Here is a 15,737-nt window from a genome sequence, read left to right as displayed (position 1 = left end):
GACTCTGAGCTAGCTGACAGCACAGAGCCCCAACGTGGGGCCCGAACCCACAAACTGTGAGATCATGACCCAAGCCAAAGTTGGACACTTAACCAGCTGAGCCACCCAGGCGCCCCAAAACTCTAATTTAAAAACATTTATTCATTCATTTTAAAATAACAATCAAAGATGCATTACGTGTTAGTCTAGATAACAAATTTATGAGAAATAACTACATGTTCCAAAACAAAAAAATACATAATGAGGAGAGTGGCATTGTTTTGCATTTTGAAAATCTCTTTAATGTCTCGCTGAATAGAAGAAAGCTGGATCCTCCTACCTGCTTCTGGAATCGGTTTGCTGTGATACCATTCATCATTTAACCTCTGGGGATCTGCACTGCACGTCCATTAGAGAATGAGTATGAAATAGTCACATAACATCTTAGTATTATAACAAGAGTAGTTTTGATTTGTGGACTCCATGTGAGGTCTTAGGGGCCCCTGTGGGTCCCTTGCATCATACTTTGAAAACTGCTAGTTTTAAAAGCCATCAATTTATATTAAGGAAGGGCTCCTGCCTGGGTGCTTAGTTGGTGGAGCACCTGACTGTGATCCCAGGGTTGTGGGATGGAGCCCTGTGCTGATCGAGGTCAGCGCAGAGCCTGCATGGGGTTTTCTCTCTCACTCTGTCCCTCTCCCCTGCTTGTACTCTCTCTTAAAACAAACAAACAAAACGCTGAAAAGGAAAACAAAAAAAAATAAACAAGAAAATGAAATCAAACTATGCTTTGAGTTTTTTATTCCAAAAATGTGTTTTCATATTTCTGTAGAAGTAGTCTTCACCTTTTAGTGCATGTGCTTGAGAATCATTTAGGCATTTTTAAAAGGCTCCTCCTGGGCTTCCATTCCCAAAACTGCTGATGCAGTAAGTTTCAGCCAGGACTTAGGACTGTGCACTTTTTAACAAATCTCCACACCAGTTCCTCTGTCCCCAAGCTAATACTAATCCATGGTGGATAGTTTGAGAAAAATTGTCCTAGGGAAAAAAAAAAAGGAATACCTTGGATCTTTTGCAAAACTAAAACAAGATGAAATTTTAAAACTTTAAGTGAAAACATATATCTGACCTGAAATCACAGAGAGACCAATAAAAGAGAGACCTACTTTTTGCGTGAAACTCATGAGACCATTCTGTGGTTATTGTACCCAGCACGTGCCATGTGGAATTTTCCTGTTCACTAAATTTCACTGTAGCCTGAAGTCCCATAAACTCATCCAAACACAGTTCTTCAAACTCTTAGGATATTTACTTTATACCATGAAAGAAAAAAACACAATTTTTCCCCTAGAAGGAGCTAAAGATATCATTATAAGCGTCTGACTTTGGCTCAGGTCATGATCTCATAGTTTGTGGGTTCGAGCCCTATATCAGGCTCTATGCTGACTGCCAGCTCAGAGCCTGGAGCCTGTTGCAGATTCTGTATCTCCCTCTCTCTCTGACCCTTCCTTGCTCACATTGTCTCTCTCTCTCTCAGAAATAAATAAAACATAAAAAAAACTTAAAGAAAAACTTATGGGAAAAAAACACATTAAAAAACAGGAAACATATGGGGCGCCTGGGTGGCTTAGTCGGTTAAGCATCCAACTTTGCTTAGGTCATGATCTCGCGGTTCGTGGGTTCGAGCCCCACGTCGGGCTCTGTGCTGACTGCCAGCTCAGAGCCTGGAGCCTGTTTCAGTCTGTGACTCCTTCTCTCTCTGACCCTCCCCTGCTCACGCTCTCTCTCTCTCTCCTAGAAATAAATAAAAACATTAAAAAAAACAAAAAAAAAACACAAAAAACCAGGAAACATAAAATAAGGACTTGAAAATCAGTGAACATGAGGCTGCTGCCCTTTGCTAAAAACACGATGGAAATTAAATTCACCATTTCATCCATTCACTTATCAAATAGTCATAAAGCTTGCAGGCTGGGTTTTGGGAATACCGAAATATTTCCCCCGCTCCTTCCATTTCTGCCACTGGTATCACCATTTCCCTTGTTTTTCAGGGTGGAAAACCGCGAGCTACTGGACTTCTTCCTTTCTTACACCACAGTTCTCATTTGTCAACCAGTGCTACTGACTGACTCCAGGAGTACCTCAAACCTGTGACCCTTCTCTATTCTCAACACCCCCATTTTAACCAAACTATCACCATCTTGTGCCTGGACTCCTGCAATTGTTCCTAACTCTCATAACTATTCATTCAATTCATCATTCATTTATGCATTCATTCGTTTAATATTTATGAGTACCTGCTAAGTACCAGAAACGTTTCAACATCGTTGAAAACAGACCTGGGAAACAAAACAGACAAAATTTCTGCCTTTATGGAACTTTCATTTAGTGAAGGGGAGAGAGACCAAAAAAAAAAAAAAACACAAGAAAAACAGTTACACAAATATATGCAAGTATGTGAAACAGGACCAGCATTTCAAGGGAGAAGTCAGAACCATTACTTTTCAGTCTTCTGATAATTCCAGGAGGAGGTCAAGGACTCACATGATCCCAGGACCTTTGCACATATTGTTCCCTCTGCTTAGGACCCTCTGTGCATATTTCAAGGGTTATGCCTTTCACACTTCACCTTATACATCAGGTCCCTAGAGAGGACATCCCTGACTACCTAGTTTAAATTAGGAAAAATAATTTCCACTCAATGACCTGTTTGCTTTCCTTCTTGACATATACCACAACTTGAAAATACATACCGCTTACCTATTTACTATTTCTCCCAACACTAAACTATAAACTTCACTTCTGTTTTGTTTATCATTGAATATTTAGGCCCCATCACATCATGGACATGTGTATTAGGTTTCTACCAAAGAACAGAATTAATAGGAGATTATAGATCATATATATGAGATTTATTGCAAAGGATTTATTTATATAAGATATATGCAAGAAGCAAATATGTAAGTAAACTCTCACAAAATAGAAAGGCAACTATGGCATCCTAAAGGCTGCAGTCAGTGTCATGGTATCCTGAATTGGTCCCAAAAAAAGTCACTAAAGCTGCAGTGTTGGCTCTTACTTAATTAGCTATGAGATTAGCAATAACACCCCCTTAGTATTTATTCCTAAAATCAGCTAGATACTTACAACTTGCTCTGGAATATTTTCCAGGGAAATTTGGGTTCATAGTGTATTCTGGTTTTATTCACACTGTGGGCCAGTGGAGGAGTCCATAGATGTGGAAGCTATATCTTCCTTAGCCTATGATATTGTACATTAGGATCAAAGTCAAGAAAAAGACAGATCTTATAGTCAGATACTTGTGTTTATCGAAAGCATGGAATCTTTTTTTCTTTTTTTTAATGTTTTATTTATTTCTAGGAGAGAGAGAGAGACAGCGTGAACAGGGGAGGGTCAGAGAGAGAGGGAGTCACAGACTGAAACAGGCTCCAGGCTCTGAGCCGGCAGTCAGCACAGAGCCCGACACGGGGCTCGAACCCACGAACCGCAAGATCATGACCTAAGCGAAAGTCGGACGCTTAACCGACTAAGCCACCCAGGCGCCCCGCATGGAATCTTTTTTTTAAGTTTTTATTTAAATTCCATTTAGTTAACAGCATGCAACCTTTGTTAGAGACGAATGTTAGTGATTGTCCAATATGCTGAACGCCCCTGAGTGTTCTCTGTCATTGCTTATTAAAAGGGAAAAATATGAATGTTTTTACAGACTTATGAGGTCTTCCTGAAGGAAATGAAAGAAGTAAAGTTGCAAGAAGGATCATGCAGTTTTGAGTATCATGAACTATAAGCTTTCCTTTTCTTTTCTTTATTTAAAAATTTTTTAATGTTTATTTTCTTTTGAGAGAGAGAGAGAGCCAGAGCACAAAGTGGGGTAGGGCAGAGAGAGAGGGAGACACAGAATCTGAAACAGGCTCCGGGCACAGAGCCCGACGCAGGGCTCAAACTCACAGACTGCGAGATCACCACCTGAGTTGAAATCCAATGCTTCCCTGACTGAGCCACCCAGGAGCCCCAAGAACTGTGCATTTTCTTAAACAGCAAGATTAATGTGTGACTTCATTCATGGTGTAAAATATTGAAAAATTCATAATGACGAAAACTGTAACATAAAACAGATCTTTCATTTCCACCTCCATACTCCTACTTTCTTCCCCAGAAATATGCATCCTTCCAGTTCTACTTTTATGCATCTGGATACAAATGTTTACAGATAGATAATTTTATTTTATTTTATTTTATTTTTTTATTTCTAGGAGAGAAAGAGAGACAGCGTGAGCAGGGGAGGGTCAGAGAGAGAGAGGGAGTCACAGACTGAAACAGGCTCCAGGCTCTGAGCTGGCAGTCAGCACAGAGCCCGACGTGGGGCTCGAACCCACAAACCGTGAGATCATGACCTAGGCGAAAGTCAGACGCTTAACCGACTAAGCCACCCAGGCGCCCCTACAGATAGATAATTTTAAACATATCAATGGGATTATGTGCATGTGTTATTTCAAGATCTGCTTTAGTCACTTACTAATGTCTTGAAGACTTCTGCAAATCCATGCACACAGATCTACCTTATTTTAGTGACTTCTTAATATTCCATGATAAGCAACGTACTGTAATTTATTGTAATAAATTTATTACAATTTCTTATCGGTTGGCTGTGTTCTGCTCTTACTAACACTGTTGCAGTGTATGAAGGACACATCTGGCTGAACGTCATAGAAGATCTGACTCAATCTGCTTTAACCGTTGAGAAATTTGTAGCTCACAGAACTAGATTTTGAGAGACACAGAGGCTTTATTGCTGACGTGTTGATGTGTTGGCTCAACCAAGCCACCATGGAGCCAGGTGCTTTCCGTCTTTCTGCCCTGCCATTCTCAGAACCTATTCCATCCGAAGGCTGGCTCACCTCTGCATATAAAAGGACTGATAGAACTGCATGCTTTTTTTTTTTCAATTTTTTAAATGTTTATTTATTTTTGAGAGAGAGAGAGAGACAGAGACAGAGAGACAGAGTGCAAGCAGGGGAGGGGCAGAGAGAGAGGGAGACACAGAATCTGAAGCAGGCTTCTGGCTCTGAGCTGTCAGCACAGAGACCAACGTGGGGATCGAACTCACAAACCCCAAGATCACGACCTGAGCTGAAGTCGGATGCTTAACCAACTGAACCACCCAGTAGCCCATGCATGCTTTTTTATTTGCATAGCCAAATGGAGAAAAGGATTTGCCGCCCTCAGTTCTCAAGAGTCAAAAAGAACTTTCCCAGAAGTCTTCGCTAAAGATAACAACATCTAATTGGCTAAATTTGGGCCACATGCCCATTTCTGAACCAATCAATGGCCATGGGGGTGGGATTACTCGTAGACCGTTGAGGCACCCTGTTTGTCTTGGGGTCAGTTCCCCGAATCGCTCTTCCACTTTCAACAGTATAGAGATGGGACAGATATTGCAAAACCGGAATCAAGATGTCCAAGTTTTCAAACTGTTCTCTCATGGAACTATACACCTTTGAGAATTCGTGCAATTAGAATCTCTTTAGGATAGATTCTTATTAGTATAGTTGGTGACTCAAAAGGTATGCACATTTACTGTGTTAATAGATTCAGCCAAATTGTCCCCAAAACAAGAAGAGAGAGAGAGGAAGGAAGGAAGGAAGGAAGGAAGGAAGGAAGGAAGGAAGGAAGGAAGGAAGGATATGAAACCGAATCCATTTGAAAGAATCCATGTGCCAAAATGGCCTGCCTTAAACTTCGCTTAAGTGATGTCTTTCTTACCTCAAGATCATAAAATTAGTTCTCTATGATCTCTTACTGTTGTTAAATAACAGCAATATGTCTTTTAATAGGGGCTCATCCTTGCATTCCTGAGATAAACTCTACTTGCTAATACAGTGATGCATTGCATTTGCTAAGAGTTCATTTGTGCTTTTTGCAGCTGGGTACCCAACTGAGGCCGGCCTACAGTTTTGTTTGTGGGCGGTGGTGCTATTCCAGCCTAACGGGATGAAGTAGGGAACGTTTCACCTTTGTGTATGCCTGGCTCACTTCCTATAACCTGAATCATCTGTTCTTTGGAAGGTTGGGATAACCTCTCCAGGGAATAATCCTGCTTGGTGACACTTTCGTGGAGAAATGTTCGGCTCTAGCAATGCTTTTTCTATGTTTCTCATCAATAATCATCTATCCAGATTTTCTGTTTCTCTATCATTTCTATTGTTTTCTGTAAAGAAACACTATATTTACATTTTTAATGTCATAAAATTATATGTAGTACCTTCAAACTATATAACGTATCCTTAATATTTAGTATATATATGTAAAGCCCATAGTTTATTTCTGTATTTTTTCCTTTTCTCTTTATAGATCTTTCAAAATTGGATTCTTCAGTTCTTTCTTCCTCATTTGCTTACTTATTAAACAGCAAAAATAAAACAAAGAGTTACCTATTTTCCCCAAGAAACAGCTGGGCCTGTTTTTATCCGACCACTTTATCCAATAAAGGTGAATGAATCACCAATAATGTAAAGGCAATGCCCGTAAACTTACAAATATTGTCACTTGAGAGGTGGTGAGTGACAATATGTATAAGGCTTGCAGCATTTCTGGTCATTCATTTTCTTGGTCTTGTATAAATTAAGCTTTGAGTTTCTGAAGCACATGTTAAACCCTATCACCTACAATGAACTAAATTCAAGATACTAAAATGTTTATCAAAACCATATTTTCCTGATGGTTTTGCCTAACCAGATATCTAAAAAGGTTAATGTATTAAAAATAATTGAGGGGCGTCTGGGTTGAGCATCTGACTTTGGCTCAGGTCATGATCTCACAGTTTGTGAGTTTGAGCCCTGCATGGGGCTCTCTGCTGTCAGCACAGGGCCCACTTCAGATCCTGTGTCCAATAATCTCTGCCCCTCCCCTGCTCTCTCTCTCTCTCTCAAGTATAAACAAACACTTAAAAAAATAATCGAATCATTGGCAAGAAGGGTGACACTGTAGAAGAAATGAGAATGTAACAGTAGAGGGAAGGTCTATTAGGCTCTAATACTGGAATGAAATCCTCCAGGCATGGTGGCGGGTAAGAGAATGCTGAGGAAAGAGAAAACACATTAGGAAGGAGAAGAATAGGGGCACCTGAGCGGCTCAGTTGGTTAAGCGTCCAACTGTTGATTTCAGCTCAGGTCATGATCTCATGGTTCGTGGGCTCAAGCCCTGTATCAAGCCTTGTGTCGAGCTCCCCACTGGGCATGGAACCTGCCTAAGATTCTCTGTCTCCCTCTCCCTCTGCTCCTCCCCTGCTTGCACATGCTCTCTCACTCTCTCAGGAAAAAAAAAAAAAAAAAAAAGAATATGCTAGAACTCATCAAATGGAAGTACAGGATGATGAGATACTCAACAGGAAGAGGCAAAGCTTAGGAATAAACTCATCTGTGAGCACTCATGGGTCTCACATAACACACACCTCCCATTTCATCTGACCCGTGTATTTTCCCCCAAATAAAGCACTCATCCCCTGCATCTATTTAGACTTCAGTATCTCTCAGCAAGTCATAGAGGCACAATTTGACAGAATCTGCTCAGACCTCTCCACAATGCTTCATTTTATGTATTATTCCTACATAAGTCTGGTCATTTGACTCTTCCGTTTATCTGAGAGGAATAATACGTTGTGTTACAGGTGAGCCTATGAATAAATATATAAAATGTATTGACACTTGCTAACATCGACTAAAGACTACTTAGTTAATTATTTTATTTTTATCAATTCGTTACTTAAATCTTTCTTTAAAGATTTGATTTTTTTTTTTTTTTTAGAAATTGCTTACCTCTGGCAGCCCTCTCTCTTCCTTCCCTCCCATCTTCCCTCCTTTGAGGTAGACATCGGAACTTCTGGATTGTCCTAGGTTATAAGCAAATTCTTCATCTAAGATCTTCTTACCCGTAATTAGTCTTCAATTTTGTCCATTCTTCTTTAAAACTCATTTACTGAACTTTTAAAGTTTCTATGATTATGTTCTTGATTTCTAAGAATTGTTTTCATAACTGCATATCTTGTTACATATGGATATATACCTATATTCCTCTTTTATTACACAAAGATATTCATTAGAACTATCTTGAGGATGCCCGGGTGGCTCAGTCACTTAAACGTCTGCCTCTTGGTTTGGGCTCAGGTCAGGATCTCACAACTCATGAGTTCGAGACCCTCATTGGGCTCTGTGCTGACAGTGAGGAACCTGCTAGGGATTCTCTCTCCCTCTCTCCCCGTCCCTTCCCTGCTCTCACTCTCTCTCAAAATAAGTAAGTAAACTTAAACTATCTTGAGGTCTTTTCTTCAAGTGTTCATTTTTTGTTGGGGTTGATGCTTTTCTTTCCTAGTATTGCTCGAATGGTGATTCTTGGCTGTTTGCTTATCTTTGTATCTGTCTGTGGTCTGTGTTTAAGTGTCTGTGGATTCAGCTTCTGTTTCCTACCTCTTGTCTCCTGGGATTGGGGGGGGGGGAGGGGGCAGTACACGTAGGGAGGAGGTGTTCCAACAGGTGTCATCTGTGTGAGTGTCCTTCCTGTCCCTCTCACGTGTCATCAGCTCTCTGGGACAATGCTCGTCTATTTCAGACCTAGGTCCCTTGTGGGGGTCAAGAGCAGCTGCGTCTGCTTTGCGGTATGTGGGGAAAGGGGGAGGGGCCAACCTGCCCAGCTGTTCTACACAGGATTCTCTAGTTTATACAAAAACAACTTTTCATGTTTATTTTTGAGAGAGAGACAGAGCATGAGGGGAGAGGTACAAAGAGAGACATGGAATCTGAAGCAGGCTCCAGGCTCTGACCTGTCAGCACAGAGCCCAAGACAACGCTGGAACTCACAAGCTGTGAGCTCATGACCTGAGCTGAAGTCGGACACTTAACTGACTGAGCCACCCAGGGGCCACAGGATTCCCTAATTAATAACTACGACCTCCCTCTGATCCAATGCACCTGCTGGATGGGCTTTCAGGTGTCTGGAACTACAGTTGGGTCTCACAAAATTACTTACAATAGATTTCCATTAAACCACAGCTATTATTTTAGGTTATTTACATATAGCATAAAATGAAGCACATTTATATCCGTATTATTATGATGTGATCTCCATTAAGAGATCTATGAGAGATTTCTTAAAGCCGATTTATTTATTTTAATGTTTTATTTATTTCTAGGAGAGAGAGAGAGAGAGACACACAGCGTGAGCAGGGGAGGATCAGAGAGAGAGGAGTCACAGACTGAAACAGGCTCCAGGCTCTGAGCTGGCAGTCAGCACAGAGCCCGACGCGGGGCTTGAACCCACGAACGGCGAGATCACGACCTAAGCGAAAGTCAGGCGCTTAACCAACTAGGCCACCCAGGCGCCCCTCTTAAAGCTGATTTAAACATGCTTTTGCTTTATGAGGCACCTGGGTGGCTCAGTCAGGTAGGCATCCGACTTCAGCTCAGGTCACGATCTCATTGCTCTGGGTTTAAGCCATGTGTTGGGGTCTGTGCTGACAGCTCAGAGCCTGGAGACTGCTTTGGATTCTGTGCCTCCCTCTCTCTCTCTGTCCCTCCCCCACTCACTCTGTCTCTGTCTCTCAAAAGTGAAGAAACGTTAAAAAAATTTTTTTAATGCCTTTGCCTTATGATCTGCATAAACTGTTTTAAGAAACATCTAAAGAAATATGAAATGGGACACCTGTGTTGCTCAGTCAGTTAAGTGCCTGGCTTCTCCTCAGGTCATGATCTCATGGTTTGTGAGTTCGAGCCCTGCACCTGGCTCTGGGCTGACAGCTCAGAGCCTGGAATCTGCTTCGGATTCTGTGTTTCCCTCTCTCTCTCCACCTCTCCCCCGCTCACACTCTGTCTCTATTTCTCTCAAAAATAAACATTTTTTTAAATTTTTTTAAAAAAGAAAAAGAAATATAAAATTCTTGACTTGCTATTTTAAAAACGCAGCACTACCCATTAATCATATTCCTGGTGGTATTTATCGATCTAATAGAGAGGGTGGAATCATAGTTTTACATTATTAAAGCAAAGAGGTAAACAAAAGCAGAAGGGTGAAGTGCAAAGTCAGACCTTAGGTTAAGAATCTCTTACTGGGAAATTATTACCATCGTCATCAGGAGAGAAAACTAAGCACGTCCTTTTACAGAACAGATCTTAAATATCTCCATACTATTTGGGGAGATTCGACGAGAAAGAGAAAAAAAAGACATAAGCTCAAAATAATTTAGGTGTTTACACTGGGTGTTATATGGAAACCAACTTGACAATAAACTATTTGTAAAAAAATAAATAAATAATAATAATTTAGGTGTTTAAAGAAACCCAGGCCATTTAGATGATGTTTAAAAAACAATTTCTTTAAACAGTTTTGGAAAGCAAGTATTTTTGCTGCGATGCTTAATGTGTGTTATAGCGAGAATATTATATTTAGGCGGGGTTGCCGGTATCCTGTATACCCAGGACATGCCCCATACTCATGTTGTCCTGAGCCCTGTACTTTCTCATGACACCTTACGTGTCCTGTTTTCAGCTTTTTAAAAGAAATTACAAAAATCAGCAGCTAGAGCTATTTGTCTGCCCCAGTAATTGGAACTTACATCACTTACATGGCCCTACCAGCTGCCAAACATACATCCACAAACATCCGAACCATGTGTGAGTGGGGGAGGGGCAGAGAGAGAGGGAGACACAGAATCCGAAGCAGGCTCCAGGCTCTCAATTGTCAGCACAGAGCCTGACACTGGGCTCGAACCCACGAACTGCAAGATCATGACCTGAGCCAAAGTCGGACGCTTAACAGACTGAGCCACCCAGGTGGCCTGAACCACCTCTTATTGCCTCTCCTGCAGGTCTGGCTGCAGGGAGATCCAAAAAGGGAACTCAGAAGGAAGAGTATTTATTTTTCATACTCAAGTAAAGACTATTCTTCCACCCACTTCCCAAGCTGTGAACAAGTCAGCATTGTTAAGTCAAGTTAACTTCGTATGAGTGTACATGCTCTGAAAATCAGCCAAACACTTGTAGCCTACTCCTGTGGCCCGTTTCTGGAAGGCAGCCACTTAACAGCCTCACTCCAAGTATCTAAAAGCAAGCAAATCAGTAACAGCCCCAAGCTTCTGACAGCCATTTGGTGATAAACCTCCGGTCCTCAAAGTCCGCAATCTGGGACAGCACATGCTTCTAGGCAACAGCCACTCAAAAAGCGCCTCAATCCGGCAGCCAAGCTCCTTCTGAAGGTTGTGGTTAGCTGGTCGATAGCAGCCTTTCTCCAGCAAATGTACTAACGCAGATGAAAATCTCTTTCAGTTGGTACACACTCCCACTTCTGAAAGCCCACTGATCCCTGGATGTCACGCTTCTGGAAACCTTACGTAAGGTCAGCTCTGGCTTCTCAAGAAAACAGTGTCTTACAAACACAGCTGACCCTTGAACAATCCAGGGGTGAGGGCCGCTGACCCTGAGGTTGACAATCTGCATAGAACTTCTGAATCCTCAAAACCTTAATGGCTAATGGCCTACTGTTGACCAGAAGCCTTCGGGCTATCATATATGGTAGATTAGCAGCCATATTCTTATGTTATGTATACTCCATACTATAGTCTTACAAGCAAATAAGTTAGAGAAAAAAATATTATTAAGAAAACCATAAGGGGGTGCCTGGCAGGCTAAGTCAAAGAACGTGGGACTCTCGATCTTGGGGTTGTGAATCTGAGCCCCACATTGGGGGTAGAGGTTACTTACAAATAAAATCTTAAAAAAGAAAACCGTAAGGAAGAGAAAATACATTCACGGTTCCGTACTGTATTTATCTTTTAAAAACCTCCACATAAATGGAAATGTGCACTTCCAACCCGTGTTGTTCAAGAGTCAGCTGTATAGATTTCCCTTGTAGCAAACAGAAAGTTTACCTTTTCTGCATCAGAGTTCAAGGAGTTCAATTCATTGTTAGTTGGCAAGCTTGCAACTCTTCAGCTCCCGGTGACAGACCATGAGGAGTTCAGATTTGTGAGTGGCTGATGGCAGTGACATGGTCATGAGACTCCCAAATTCAGTCTTCAAATTCTGCAGTGATGGAGAAAGCAAACTGGTAGTTTCTTCATTTGCATATAACTGAACCCCCAAATGTGAGAATACAAAAGTTTTATGACCAATTCCTGAACGGTGGACACTTATAAAATGAGAAAATAAAAATCCTTTGAAGCTTTTCGTGTAATATGCAATTGTTCACTCGCTATAAGTACTGTCAGATGCAAAGCAGCACACCCTAGCAGGTGAGCATAAGAGATGTGCGATTTCCTCAATTAGTATCAAAGAAAACAATAAAATAACTTTTTTTTTATGATTTAGAGAAATTCAGATGAAGATAATCACAGCAGAGGCTGTAATGGCCTTCCGTGGTCTAGATCATCAGACATTCAGCTTGAATGACTGTTTATTATTTTTTTAATGTTTTTTAATTTTATATTTGAGAGATTGACAGAGTGCAAGCAGGGAGGGGCAAAGAGACGGAGCCTGAAGCAGGCTCCAGGCTCTGAGCTGTCAGCACAGAGCCCAACATAGGACTTGAACCCACGGGCAGTGCTCTCATGACCTGAGCCAAAGTCGGACACTCAACCGAGTGAGCCACCCAGGCGCCCCTTGAATGACTGTTTAAATGTACTGCTATCAGAAGTATTTTCTCTATGGAGAACAAACAGAAAGTTATTGGAGGGATTGGGGGGGCGATGGGCTAAATGGGTAAGGGGCTTAAGGAATCTACTCCTGAAATCATTGCTGCGCTATATGCTAACTAACTTGGATATAAGTTAAAAAATAAAATAAAATGATAATCTAAATCAGAAAAATAAGAAGTATATCCTTGTTTCAAAACAGCAAACAAATACTAAAAAGCATCAAATCAAGGGGGAGAACAAAATCTACAGCAATACTACAAAGTGTAAACGCCGCATTCATTGCTACAGGTTAGCAAAGACGTCAACGCCTCGTCTTTTCTGCAGCATAGCGGCCGAATGCAAGTAACCACAATCAGAAAACGCTTTCCTCTTGCTTGGGCAATATTTTCTTGGGAAACAGGACTGCATACAAGGCCATTGTCCAAGAAGACCCTTCCAGATGAGACTTCAGAAACCTTAGGAAATTGTAGCAAAGACTCTTGTAAGCCAGACTTAATAAGATACGTTGAATTGGAGGTAGAACATGCCACTGTTTGTGGAAAGGTGTAGAAAAAGGTTATTCAAAGTTGAAGCAAAGCATAGGATTCCACAGAAACCACTGGCTGTCCTGCTCATAGTCTGTGTAATGATGCTCAAATAGCATGATGTTCTTTCTTTGGACACCATCACGCCTTGTTATGAAACTTCAGCATTTATAGTAACATTGTTAGCAGCATTACCCTCTTGGTACTGAGCAACTAAAACTGTCATGATTTTGTTGGCATGATTCAGTTCTAATAAACATATGGGAAAGAATTCTCACTTTATCACTTAAAGCATAAAATCATAGTTTAACTATGAAGAAAAGGACCCCTAAATTTTTGTTGTTGTTGTTATTTTAAATTTTTAATGTTTATTTATTTTTGAGAGAGAGAGGCAGAGTACAAACAGGAGAGGGGCAGAGAGAGAGGGAAACAGAGAATCTGAAGGAGGCTCCAGGCTCTGAGCTGTCAGCACAGAGCCCAACACGGGGCTCGAACTCACAAACCACAAGATCGTGATCTGAGCCGAACTTGCAGGCTTAACGACTGAGCCACCCAGGGGCTGCTCTTACTGAGTTTTAATACAGTAACTCCCCTCCCCCCCAATCCATACGGGATACATTCTACCACCTCCCATATGAAACAGCAAATAGGACCGAATCCTACATATGCTGTGTTTTTCCTATACCTACATACCTACGATAAAGTTTAATTTGTAACTTAGGCACAGTAAGAGAGTAACAACAATAACAAATAATAAAAGAGAACAAGTACAGCAAGGTACTGTAATAAAAGTTATGCAAACGTGGTCTCTGGCTTGCAAAACATCCCGTCGGACTATACTCACCCTTCCCGTGATGATGTGAGATGATAAAATTCCCACGTGAGGGGCCTGTCACAGACTTTGTGATGCACCGAATGGGAGAAGCGAGGGGTGTGCGGCAGACTTTGTGACTTCAAGGCGTGGCGTCAGGCTTCTGATGACCTTCTGACGCCCCTGCTTCCGGTAGGGGTTGACGGCCTGAAACTGAAACGGCAGAAAGGCCAAATCCCAGAGAAGGGGAGACTAGTGTAACTTATTCTGGCAAAGCTACCTATTTCTTGATCATTATTTGCAGTCACTTTAGTAAGAGGATTATGCAAAGTGAAAGAAGATCTACAGTGTTTTCTTTTCTTTTTTTATTTTTTAATGTTTTTATTTATTTGTGAAAGAGAGGGAGAGAGTGTGAGGGGGGAGGGTCAGAGAAAGAGGGAGACACAGAATCCGAAACAGGCTCCAGGCTCTGAGCTGTCAGCACAGAGCCCGACGCGGGGCTGGAACCCACGAACCGTGAGATCATGACCTGACCGAAGTCGGATGCTTAACTGACTGAGCCGCCCAGGTGCCCCAGATCTACAGTGTTTTCAATGTACTCCCCTGTTTAAAGGAATTTGCTGAGTGTGTTAGGGACCTTTCGAAACCAACTTTATCCCTTTGGTTAGCAAGGCTGTTCGTGAAAAAGGCAGTAGTGCTTTTGAACAGGAAGAGAAATCCCAACTCGAAGTAGATCATTATTATGGCACTTGTAACCAGGTTTTGAAGTCAGTATTATCCTTTGAGGAATTTGATTTTTTTTACTGGATGTTGCTAAATATTCTTCTAACATGGGAGCAAGTGGAATCACATGTATTGTTGAAGAAGAAGGAAGTAAAAAAGGACAACAATGGGCATCTGGGTCGCTCAGTTGCTAAGCAATCGTTTCTTGATTGCGGCTTGTGATCTCTCGGTTCTTGAGTTCAAGCCCATCCAGGCTCTGACTGACAGCCCGGAACCTGCTTGGGATTCTCTCTGCCCCTCCCCTGCTTGTGCTATACTTTAAAAAAAAAAAAAAGCAAGTTATGGGGGCACCTGCCTGGCTCCGTCAGTAGAGCTTGCAGTCTTGATCTCAGAGTTGTGAGTTCAAGCCCCATGCTGAGTGTAGAGCCTACTTAAAATAAACTAATTAAGTAATTAAATTTTTTTGAAAAGCAAGTTATGCCTTGAAAGATGGTATGTGCTTCAACAAACCAAATTTGAAGATGAATTATCCGAATTTTAGCTTTATGCTGGTATATGTTTAGCATACTGTCTTATAATGATAATATCAAGCACGTTTTCTCATTAATGGATGTTGAGTAGGTGGGCAAAGTAATAAAATAAACTGAATGAGACCACTGTAGCTCATCTGTCACAATGTAAGTGGAATATAGACTGTGACCACAGGAATTTTATAAGCAGATTTGGCAAAGCCAGGAAGTAGTAAGGAGAGCCAAGTCCTCAGGGAAATGAAATTAAGGAAAGTGGTGTGTAATTAGATGGTTGATTTATTTCACATAAATAACAAATACTGTTAGAATAAAATATGTCCCATGCCATATTTGTCTTTTAATCTAAATGTATATATACATAAAGGCAATTAGAGATAAATTAAATTTAAATGGGGATTTAATTAAAGGACAGTGAGATCATGACCTGTGCTGAAATCAGACACTTAACCAACTGAGCTACCCAGGTGCCT

At 41.3% G+C, this 15,737-nt stretch overlaps 1 long non-coding RNA gene across 1 annotated transcript; it reads right to left on the bottom strand.

Annotated features, from left to right (window-relative positions):
* Nucleotides 1-797: 797 nt before the first annotated feature.
* LOC120245524 lies at nt 798-14,111 on the bottom strand. The gene is made up of 3 exons (XR_005531811.1): nt 14,048-14,111; nt 11,915-12,068; nt 798-1,017 (listed from the first exon to the last, which is right to left on the bottom strand). It is a non-coding gene; the product is annotated as an uncharacterized LOC120245524 (long non-coding RNA).
* Between the last annotated feature and the right edge of the window lie 1,626 nt (nt 14,112-15,737).

The sequence above is a fragment of the Hyaena hyaena genome, unplaced genomic scaffold (genome assembly GCF_003009895.1).
Source record: "Hyaena hyaena isolate Hyena2069 unplaced genomic scaffold, ASM300989v1 scaffold_431, whole genome shotgun sequence".
Classification (NCBI taxonomy): Eukaryota; Metazoa; Chordata; class Mammalia; order Carnivora; family Hyaenidae; genus Hyaena; species Hyaena hyaena.
This window is presented reverse-complemented; position numbering and strand designations above follow the sequence as displayed.